This window comes from Amphiura filiformis, chromosome 20 (assembly GCF_039555335.1).
Source record: "Amphiura filiformis chromosome 20, Afil_fr2py, whole genome shotgun sequence".
NCBI classification, from domain to species: Eukaryota; Metazoa; Echinodermata; class Ophiuroidea; order Amphilepidida; family Amphiuridae; genus Amphiura; species Amphiura filiformis.
The window spans coordinates 12,627,884-12,638,186 of NC_092647.1; positions in this window are offsets into that span (position 1 = coordinate 12,627,884).

Sequence of the window (10,303 nt, forward strand, 5' to 3'; positions counted from 1 at the left end):
ATACATTAAAAATACAATATAACACTAAAATTGAGTTGCCAAATATAAGGTAAAGACATCGCATAATTCAATAGACATTAGTGAAATTGCACAATTGAACTGATAAGTTCACAATTTGCAAATGTTCCCCCGCACAAATCCAAGAACACCTCGGCACAAAGATCCCCTACACACCCCAATGACGCTCCGCACCACACCGTAGCACCATATCAAATTGACTGATCAACACTCGTCTGATTCCTGCTGGAACTTGATGTTGGTGCCGTCAATTCGAGAAAGTACCACAGTGCAGCACGAAACGCCACAGAGGCATGCCTAAGACCTCCATACCGAAGCATTTCCGGACATGTACAGAAGAAACACTTGCAAATTGTGAATTATGAACAATCCCGATGAAATTATTTATGGATACTGACAAGTGAATTTGAGATGTAGTAATTTAGGAGCTCGGATTTGAAATATTTGAAAATGTGAACGTTCCTAACGTCAGCAGGGAGATTGTTCCAGGAGTTGTACACACGGTTAAAAAATGTCTGCTTGAAAATATTGGTATTGCACTTATTTGGGATAATTGTAGGTGAGTCAAAAGATCTTTAAAAAATGGCTAGCCCTCTTTGGCCATAATTTTTTAGTGTTGCGTATGTGACAAAAGTTGCGGATGTGACCATGTCTTAGGTTGCCCAACCTAGATTTTGCATTTCGAAAGATTTTTATTTTTAATCTTGCCGAGTTACTCAATTAATTTTTTGCATTTTTTGGCCAAAATGTATTGATTTTGACTGGAAGTTTTGAAAATAATTCCGAACATTTTCAAAATTTGTTTTCAAAAATCAAATGTTTATTTGGGGTGTTTTTTGCCAGCAATATTAGTACTAAGAAAGTTTTTAAATGTGTTCTCATGACCCTGGACATGAAGTTATGAAGTTTTAAAATGGTCTGCTGGTAGTGCAAACAGGAAAATTGCAACAGTTGTGCACACTGCTAAAAAATCTATACTTTGGCAGAATAGTATATAGTCAAGACCACAAAGAATATTTTCAGGATAGAAACCAATCAACCAAGCTGGTTAGGCCCCTGGGTTAAGTTGGGTAAAAAAATTGTATACACTGGCGAAGTTACGTAATAATCGGATTACCGCGCTGCACTGATACGTTCACACGGTACCTCTGCATTGAATCACATCATGCTGATCACTTGCACCTGTAAGATTAGTATCTTTGAAAAGGCCAGTATTGTATTCAGTGATGAGTGTAACCTGCTTGTAGTGCAGCGCGATATGTTCAAAATTGTTTTCACCTATTGCTATGGTAATTAATTCGATTAATTACGTAACTTTGCCAGCGTATAGTGGTCAAAAATGTTCCTCTAGTCCTGTGAATTAAAAAAGGATGGTATAATCAACGGCATCTCCACTTCTCCTCATCAAAATGGAGATCTTTGTATCAGCGGAAAGTGCATATTTTCTAGTTTCCTATTGACCCTGATTTTAAAAAATAACATTTTTAATATAAAAATGTATCACTTGTTTTAGGTTTGGCAAACTTGTGTATTTTGTGTCTGAATTATACACTGACTACAATTTTGGAGTAGTTACTTTTGTGTGTGTTTTTGCATGTTAGAAAAATAAAATGACATTGAATAAGAATACAAAAGAGCATGTATCTATGAGTTTGTTTTCATGGTGACTGGTGTTTAGGCAGTATGCAGACTCTGAGTATTAGACGTATAATATTTGATGTATCTACGTTATTTAATCTAGTCCCATTCTATTTCCAGTAATGTTTAAGTTCTAACGAATGTTTGATGACGTAAAATCGATAATATGTTACGTATAATATCTGGTAGAAATATATTATCCCTTTTACGTCATCAAACATTTGTTAAACATTACTGGAAATAGAATGCCAATAGATTAAATAACGTAGAGATATGTTACATCAAATATCATACGTCTAGTAAAAAGTCTGCATACGGCCTACAGTAAGGACTGATCAATTATTAGACAATTTTATGGGTGAGCTTTTTTTTCATGGAAAGGTGTGATCGAACATGAAAGAAAACGCAAATTTAAAATTGATAGAAGGATCTTTTTCTGTGGAGCCATGGGTGTAAAATTCGGCAATTTTTTTTGCCCGAAATTGTGTAGTTTTCAGTGAAGGTTTGTTCTGATGGGGGTTGGGGGCCCGGGGTGGCAAGTTTGTAGGAAAAATATCCAAATTCGAAAATGATTGGTCCAATAAAATCAAGGTGTCAGGAGGAATGGACACAATGATCCAGAGACGCTAGACGGCTACGAAGGAGTGAGCATTTCCCTCAATCATGGGCTTTGCCACCAAGCAGCAGCGAAGCCAGGAATTTTTCAGATGGGGGAAGGGGACATTTCGAATGTTTTTTGGATTCCCCCCCCCAAATGGTTTTTGTGGCAGAGCTAACCGTGGAGTCAAGCACATACATGTATTTTTACTGAACCATGAAATGGTCTCAGCCTATTATTCTAATTTACTTTCTTCCTTACTGACGTAGTCAACAACGGTCTGAAATGGACATATCTCCAAATCCGGGGGGCACTCCCACTTTGGAGGTGACGCGTATGTAGGCCTGTTAAGAGCCCCTTTTTCAGCACCGCTGTCACCCAAAGAAACCCCGGAAAGAAACCATATTTTTTGATGTGCATATGCTCTGTCACCCAAAGACCCCATATTTTTCCTTTCGATTTGTCACCCAAAGACCCTATATACTTACATATGAACACCAACGAGTCATCTAAATTCAATTTTCGAGGCTTTTTTTTTTGTTGCTCTCACCCAGACCCCATTTTAAAAAAGGTCCTATTCTCACCAAATGCCCCCTAATTTAGATCCAAACGGTTCGTCTCTCACCCAATGACCCCATAGTTTGTACATTTTGCTCTCATATGGAAAGGTTTCTATACAAAACGTTTCTCTTATAAACCATCATGCGTTCAGTTTCCACCTCGATACACCTGAGCACACATTTTCGTCCAAGAGCTTCCAAGCAGAGAACAAGCAGTGAATGTCTCCACCAGTCTTTGATTACACTACGCGGTTGAGTGCATAGCAATGTGAGAGCTGTGGAGCTTCTAGCTGAAAAATGGGCCTCTTTGATTGGTTTTTGTCGAAACCTCAAGTGTTCCCTTCATCCAATCAGAATTTTTTTATATCAAACGAAAGCTAACACTTCCCCCTAAAAAACACTTTTCGTCACTAGGTCAACAGATAACGCAATTCAATGTTATAGCAAGGCGAATGCGGTAAATCTGTTGAAAACTACCTGTCCAAGCACATTTTTTGACCAAAATGTAGGTTTAAAAGTCAAAGCCTCAAGTGTTCCTTAAAATCTTTGTCAAATTTTATGTCATTACATGAAAAAGCACACTTATATCGTCTCATATCCCTGCTTATATTGTCCATACACTAGCGTCACTAGAATAAGCAATGCCCAATTCTCTTTAAATTGCAAATCTTGTGCAAAAAGTTACTATTTTCGCCTGTTTTGTCATACGGTTATAAATTCAATGAACTGTGATAAAAGAGCGCTTACAAATTGATATGCACCTGAATGCCAAAACACATGCTCTTACGCAATGACCCCATATTTTGCTGAACCATGAAATGGTATCAGCCTATATTAGTGTACGTTACTTATTACTTACTTGCTTACTTATAATTACCAACCTTTTGGTCTGAAATGGACATATCTTTATATGCCACGATGGTATGTACCCCGAAGTGGTGTCAAATGAAAGAGGAAGAAGTAAAGAATATAATAAAAATATTTTTCCACCCAGGTGGCACTCATAATAAGCCCTGGCTCAATATTTATATGGGTCCTTTTCATATCTCAAAATGCCAAGAAGGTATGTACCCCGAGTGGTGTCAAATGAAAGAAAACAAAGTAACGAATATGAAAATAGTTTCATGAGTCAATAATTATACATATTTTGGGTCCTTTTCATATCTCGAAATGCCAAGAAGGTATGACCCCCTGGGTGGTGTCAAATGAAAGAGAAAGAAGTAAAGAATGTATTAAAATTATTTTCCCCACCGGGGGTGACACTCACTCATAAGCCCCGGGTTAATATTCATATTTTGGGTCCTTTTCATATCTCGAAATGCCAAGAAAGTATGGCCCCGAGTGGTGTCAAATGAAAGATAAAGAAGTATAGAATGCATTAAAATTATTTCCCCACTAGGGGGTCACACTCCTCATAAGACCTGGGTCGATATTCCTATTTTGGGTCCTTTTATCCTTTTCATATCTCCCAAGAAGGTATGAGCCCCCCGGGTTATGTAGTGATATTCCACAATACTGTTGAAGCATCATGGTTCAGCTATGGTGCGGTAACCGCTCTAGTTTTATATTTTGCTCTCACCAAATGTCCCTTACTGCGAAAGTACCAGCCCTACACATATATCCATTTCATATTGAAGTGCTCCCGGGCTCCAAATGTCGAGAAGGTATGACCCCCCCCCAGTGGTGTCACATGAAAGAGAAAAACGTAAAGAATATAATAACAATATTTCACAACCCGGGGTGACATTCATAATTGCGAGTTCTTATGTTATGTTATGTTATGTTATGTTATGTTATGTTATGTTATTTATTATTTATTTATTTATATATTTATTTATTTCTTTATTTAATTAATTAATTTTATGTATTTGGCCATGCGTTTTGAGTTGGGCCGGTAATGTGTAACATTTTTCGCGAGATGAAAATTATGGCACAGTCTAAAGTTGCTTACAGTATTCATGGTATTATAAACATATCCATAACGTAGAACACCCAACAAACACAATACTATAGAGAATTAATAAACATGATGCATCCATTAAGTGACCTTTGACCTTGTAAATTAATTCTTAAAGCACATCTATTCTAATCACTGTCATACAGGGTGTCTCAAAAATAAATATTGATATTTTTTCCATTTTTGATATTTAACAGTCCTCGAAGTAAACTTTACAAATTTAATTATATGTACTTAAAATACTTTTAAAAACTTGACATTTCATAATTGAAGTATTATGTGCAAACGTTGCTATTTGATCCTTTACAGTGAATCATGTGTTTTCGCTCATAGCCTAACTTTTTACAAATAAAGGCGCACATACAGGCCCGGCGCAAGGGATTTATAAGTGGTGTGGCGCTAGAAATATACTATCCCATTCGAGCCCGGGATTCGAGCGTAGCAAGGGAAGCGAGCGGAGCGTCTAACGGCGTGGGGTGCAGGGGCCCGCTTTAGGGCCCCTGGAAAATTTTTGTTTCTGGATGCGCTTAGAGAGGCCATTTCCTGTTGTTTTTTAAACAAAATTGCGGATATTCTAGGCTTAACTTAACACCAAAATAAGGTCCCGGTTGCGCGAGAATCAGTCACACAAAAAACCAATTCACTCTATTATAATTTCCCCCAATTTGCAATGGTAAATATGTAGATTAAGAACTTCACATTATAAAACCCGGGAAAGGGGGTGGGGGGTGCCGCTGAGAATTTGAAAGTAGACCCATCAATATAATTATACAAGGTGTCAAGGAAGGGCGGATCCAGGACTGCTTCCCCCGGGGTGCTTTAAAATAAAATATCGTAAATGGTAAAAAAATGTGTGCGAAGCGAGCATCGCAGGGGGGTGTCTGAGGGGGGATGTGCCCCCTCAGAAGTAAGAAACTTTTGCAAAATGAAGACCTAATTGAAGCGATTTGGTGGACCATTTTGTCTTTATTAGTGTGTAAAATTTTAGTTTGAAAAAGCCGAAAATTTGTGAAATGACATGGCATGAAGCCTTTCGTGGACAAGTTTTCCCTATTGTTGTAGGCCTATGTTTAAACATAAATGGGCAAATGTTGAAAGCAGAAGCAAAAATGGCCACTTGTTTATGCACTACGCAGGGAGTGTCTGAGGAAATTTTGCAAAATGAAGACCTATTTGAAGCGATTTGGTGGCCCATTTTGGCACTATTAGTGTGTACAATTTTAGTTTGAAAAAGCTGAAAATTTGTGAAATGACGGGCCATGAAGCCTTTCCCTATTGTTGTAGGCCTATAAATTGTTTTAAATATAAATTGGCAAATGTTGAAGCAGAAGCGAAAATGGACACTTGTTTATCCACTACGCAAGGGGGTGTCTGAGGGGGTATTCCCCCCTGAGAAGTTGGAAAATTTTGCAAAATGAAGACCTAATTGAAGCGATTTGGTGGACCATTTTGGCACTATTAGTGTGTAAAATTTTAGTTAGAACATGTTGAAAAAGCCGAAAATATTTGTGAATGACGGCCCGTCCATGAAGCCTTTCGTGAACAAGTTTTCCCTATATTATTGTCATCTAATATAGTGACTTTGGTGACACAATGTGATAGGCCCTGCATAACGGCGGGCCCGTAATAATTTGCACATGCTTTTGGTACGATGACCCGCCTTCAAGCAATGCCTAAAATAATTTCAGGCCTATCTTATAGGGCCTACTTCTGATCGACCCGACTGCTGTTTTTTAGGCATGGACCTACTCAATTACGTGCAATTTAACTTTTCTATCCTCCTTTTCTCTTTTCTCCTTTTTTTTTTTTTTAAAGCCTTTTTTCCCTTTCTCTTCTCTCATTTCCTCTTTTTTGTGGGAGGATGGCCCGCCCCCTAAACCGCGCCTGCTGTAAAGTTATGACCAATAGGGCCTACGGGGGTCCAGTGTGTTGCCCGGGGTGTTGCCTAGGGAAATTTTGCATTTCTGAACTCAATTCGCCCGATTTGGTGCATACTTTTCCTTTCTTTCGTTCTCTCTTTCTTTCTTTCCTCTCTCTCTCTTTTTTTTTTTTTTTTTTTTTTTTTGCTTTGCTCCAAACTGGTGCGGCGATCGCCTGACCTGTCGCATAGGTTGCGCCGGCCCTGACATAGGCCTACTTATTACCATGATTACCAATTCGAAGCTAAAATATGGCGTGAAACTTTTTCTCCCAGCTACATGCACTTTAAGTACACAGGCCTATAGGCTATATCGATAGATTGATAAAGTTTACTTCGAGGACAGTTTAAATCTCAAAAATAAAAAATATATAATTTGCCATAAAATTTGTATTATGTCGCGAATTTAAAAACAAAAATCAGTCACCATTTTTAACCCTTGGTCTTATTTTCAAATTGATTACTTGAAATGCCCATTTTCTCCATTCGCCAGCTGTATGGCAAGTATGATATGGTACGGTATAGAGTATAGGGACCTGTGCCAGATGATAATACACCAGGCACAAAAAGAAACTCGTCAGTTATATTCATCCTTGCTGTTCAATAACTTGATAATTTTGGATTATTCTGAAATATACATTTTGTTAATTGGCCTTTTCTTTCTCATTTGACACCCTGTTCGTGAACATTGAGCAAGAATTAACCAAGATATGCGCCTCCAAACTCTCAAACCCCAAAATGAAAAGTTGCAATTTTAACGATTCAATTGTGCCTGTTACACTGTGTGCTTTATTGATTGGCCCTTGGTGCTTGTGTGCAATACAACGATGCGATCCCATTGAAAATCGTTGAAAATGCAACTTTTGATTTTGGGGTTTTGAGGCTTTGGAGGCGCATATCGTGGCCAATTCTTGTTCGTTTTTCACGAACAGGGTGTCAAATGAGAAAGCAAAGTCAAATTAACAAAATGGATATTTCAGAATAATCCAAAATTATCAAGTTATTGAACAGCAAGGATGAATATAACTGACGAGTTTCTTTTTGTGCCTGGTGTATACTACAAAACATCGTCTCAAAAATTACAATGTTGTCCCAGCAAACGCAAAAACGTTTCAAAACGTTTTAAACAAGTTATTTTTTTTTTTTTTTTTTTGATAAAAACGTTTTAATAACTTTATAATTTTGGATTAGGGCAGGGTCATGAAACGTTTCGTTTGAAATTCCGATGATACACTAATAGGCCTACAACAATGTTTTTAAAATGTTTTCAAAATGTTATGTTATATAGGCCTATAAAATATTTTTGCAAACATTTGTTGCCAAATAGTTTGCCAACACTTAATTAAATAACATTTTTCTAACCTTTTGCGGATCATAAGTCGAAAATGTTTTGTGTTTGCTGGGATAGGCCTAAATGCAACATAATCTAAACTTTTAAACCCGACAAACAAGGGGTTTATTCGCGCTCGCGCTGCATTAAGGGAAGGGGTATGAACGTTTGGACAGTATTTATTGTGGGACATTAGAGCACATCAGACATATCGAATTGCATTCTGAATACGAAGAATTACCTTCTGATATCAAATAATTTAGATTTTTTGAAATTCGCAATGTAATACACATTTTATGGCAAATCATTAAAAATTGATATTTTTGATATTTAACAGTACTTGAAGTAAACTTTATAAATCTGATGATTTAAAGTGTATGTAGGTGGGATGAAAAGCCGACGATCAATTGAAAATTTTGACCTTTCGTATTGAAGATATGGAGTTTTTCCCCAAAACACCAAAAAAAGGTCTTTTTGGGGAAAAATCCATATCTTCAATATAAAAGGTCCAAATTTTCAATTGATCGTCGGCTTTTCCTCCCAGCTACATACACTGTAAGAATATACTCGTATCATTAGATTTATAAAATTTATTTCGAGGACTGTTAGGCCTATATATCAAAAATTTAAAAAAATATCAAATTATCAAATTTTAATAATTTTGTATTATAGGCCTATCGTGAATTTCAAAAAATGAAAATTATTTGATATCAGAAAGACATGCTACGTATTCAGAATGCAATTCGATACGTCTGAGGTGCTCTCATGTCCCACAAAAAATACTGTCGAAACGCCATAAACGCTCATTCTAGATCCCTTAAAAGTACAGAGAAACTGTCGTGTTGTAGCATAGCATACGGGACATAGGCTTACGGCTCGTTTAGGGTACGGCTTGTTTGAGTCGTTTCACACAGTGTGGGCTCGATGTTACGTTCATTTCATCAGAAACATACCGCCCTCTATTCGCGCTACGTTAAGTACAGAAAAATCTTGTCGGGTTGCATAGCATGTATACGGGATATATAGGTACGTAGGTCTGGGCACGTTCATTTCATAACGCGTGTAGGCCTACCCCGGGCGTGTACCAGGAATATTTTTATGATTCTAGTAGGCCTATCCTCTTAATGTTTGAGTAGACCTATATCCACAAAAACTTTTATTCCCAAAATTTCAGTTGAATTATGCATGATGAATAGGCATATATGCCTCATTTTTCCTACATAGGCCACTGTGCTGTAAGTTTCTTTGACGTTATTTTGCTTACTGTAGGCCTAAATGAATCTGCAAGTAAAGTCACTGAATGAACCCCGAAACATAAAATGACTTTGTTTTTAAGAATAGGTAAAACAATGAGTGATAAATGAAAGTTGTTATTAAGATGCAAATTATGTTCGACTCAGGAGCAGTGGCGTAGCCAAGCCCCCCCCCCCCCCCCCCATGGTGGCCGCCCGGTATTTAAGGTTGTTAGGCCTTTTTTGTCCTTTTAGCCCATTTTGAATTTGGACCGTTTTTGTCAATGTTTACACCCCCCCCCTTACAATTGGTCTTGACCCCCCCCATTCACTTTTTTGTTACATAGCCCTATTTCATGAAAGCATGTAAGGAATTACTGGGGTCTCCATTGCACCTCCTCATCAAAATTAATAAGTCTATCTTGATTTAAAAGTGCGTCTCAAGTCCCTTCTTTTTTTCTTTTTCTTTTTTTTTACTTTAGTTTTTGCTAAACCATGAAATGGTCGTAGTCTTTCTCACTTCCTTACTCAGCAACCTTTTGGTCTAAAATGGACATATTTCCAAATACCAAGAAGGTAGGCCTATGACCCCCTGAGTGGTGTCACATGAAAGAGAAAAAATTAAAAACTGTTTAAATATACAGGGTAAGTAAAAAAAAGTGCAATAGAGCAAAGAATCGATATTTATGTACGAACCAGACCACCAAGTTTCCCATCATTGAACGTTTTTATAAATGCCACATTCAATAGTTATACCTTCTGTGAAAAAATGAAGTGACTCGCTACTATGCCTACCGTTTAATTTTTATGTTTGCTGCGTGCGTTACTTTAATTTTTTTTCTGTTCAAACTAACTTTCTAACATTAATTTAAGCCCTTCCTACCTCACTCGACTCCAACTCCAGTTTGTTTAAAACCCCAATAATGTCCAACTTCCTGGATATTTTGTAATTTACTCCACTTCAATTTGCGCGCATTTCATTCCGACATTTGAAAGCCTACAGATTTATATGTTTTTGATAGAGAATAAACATCCGGCTTTAAAGTAAAGGG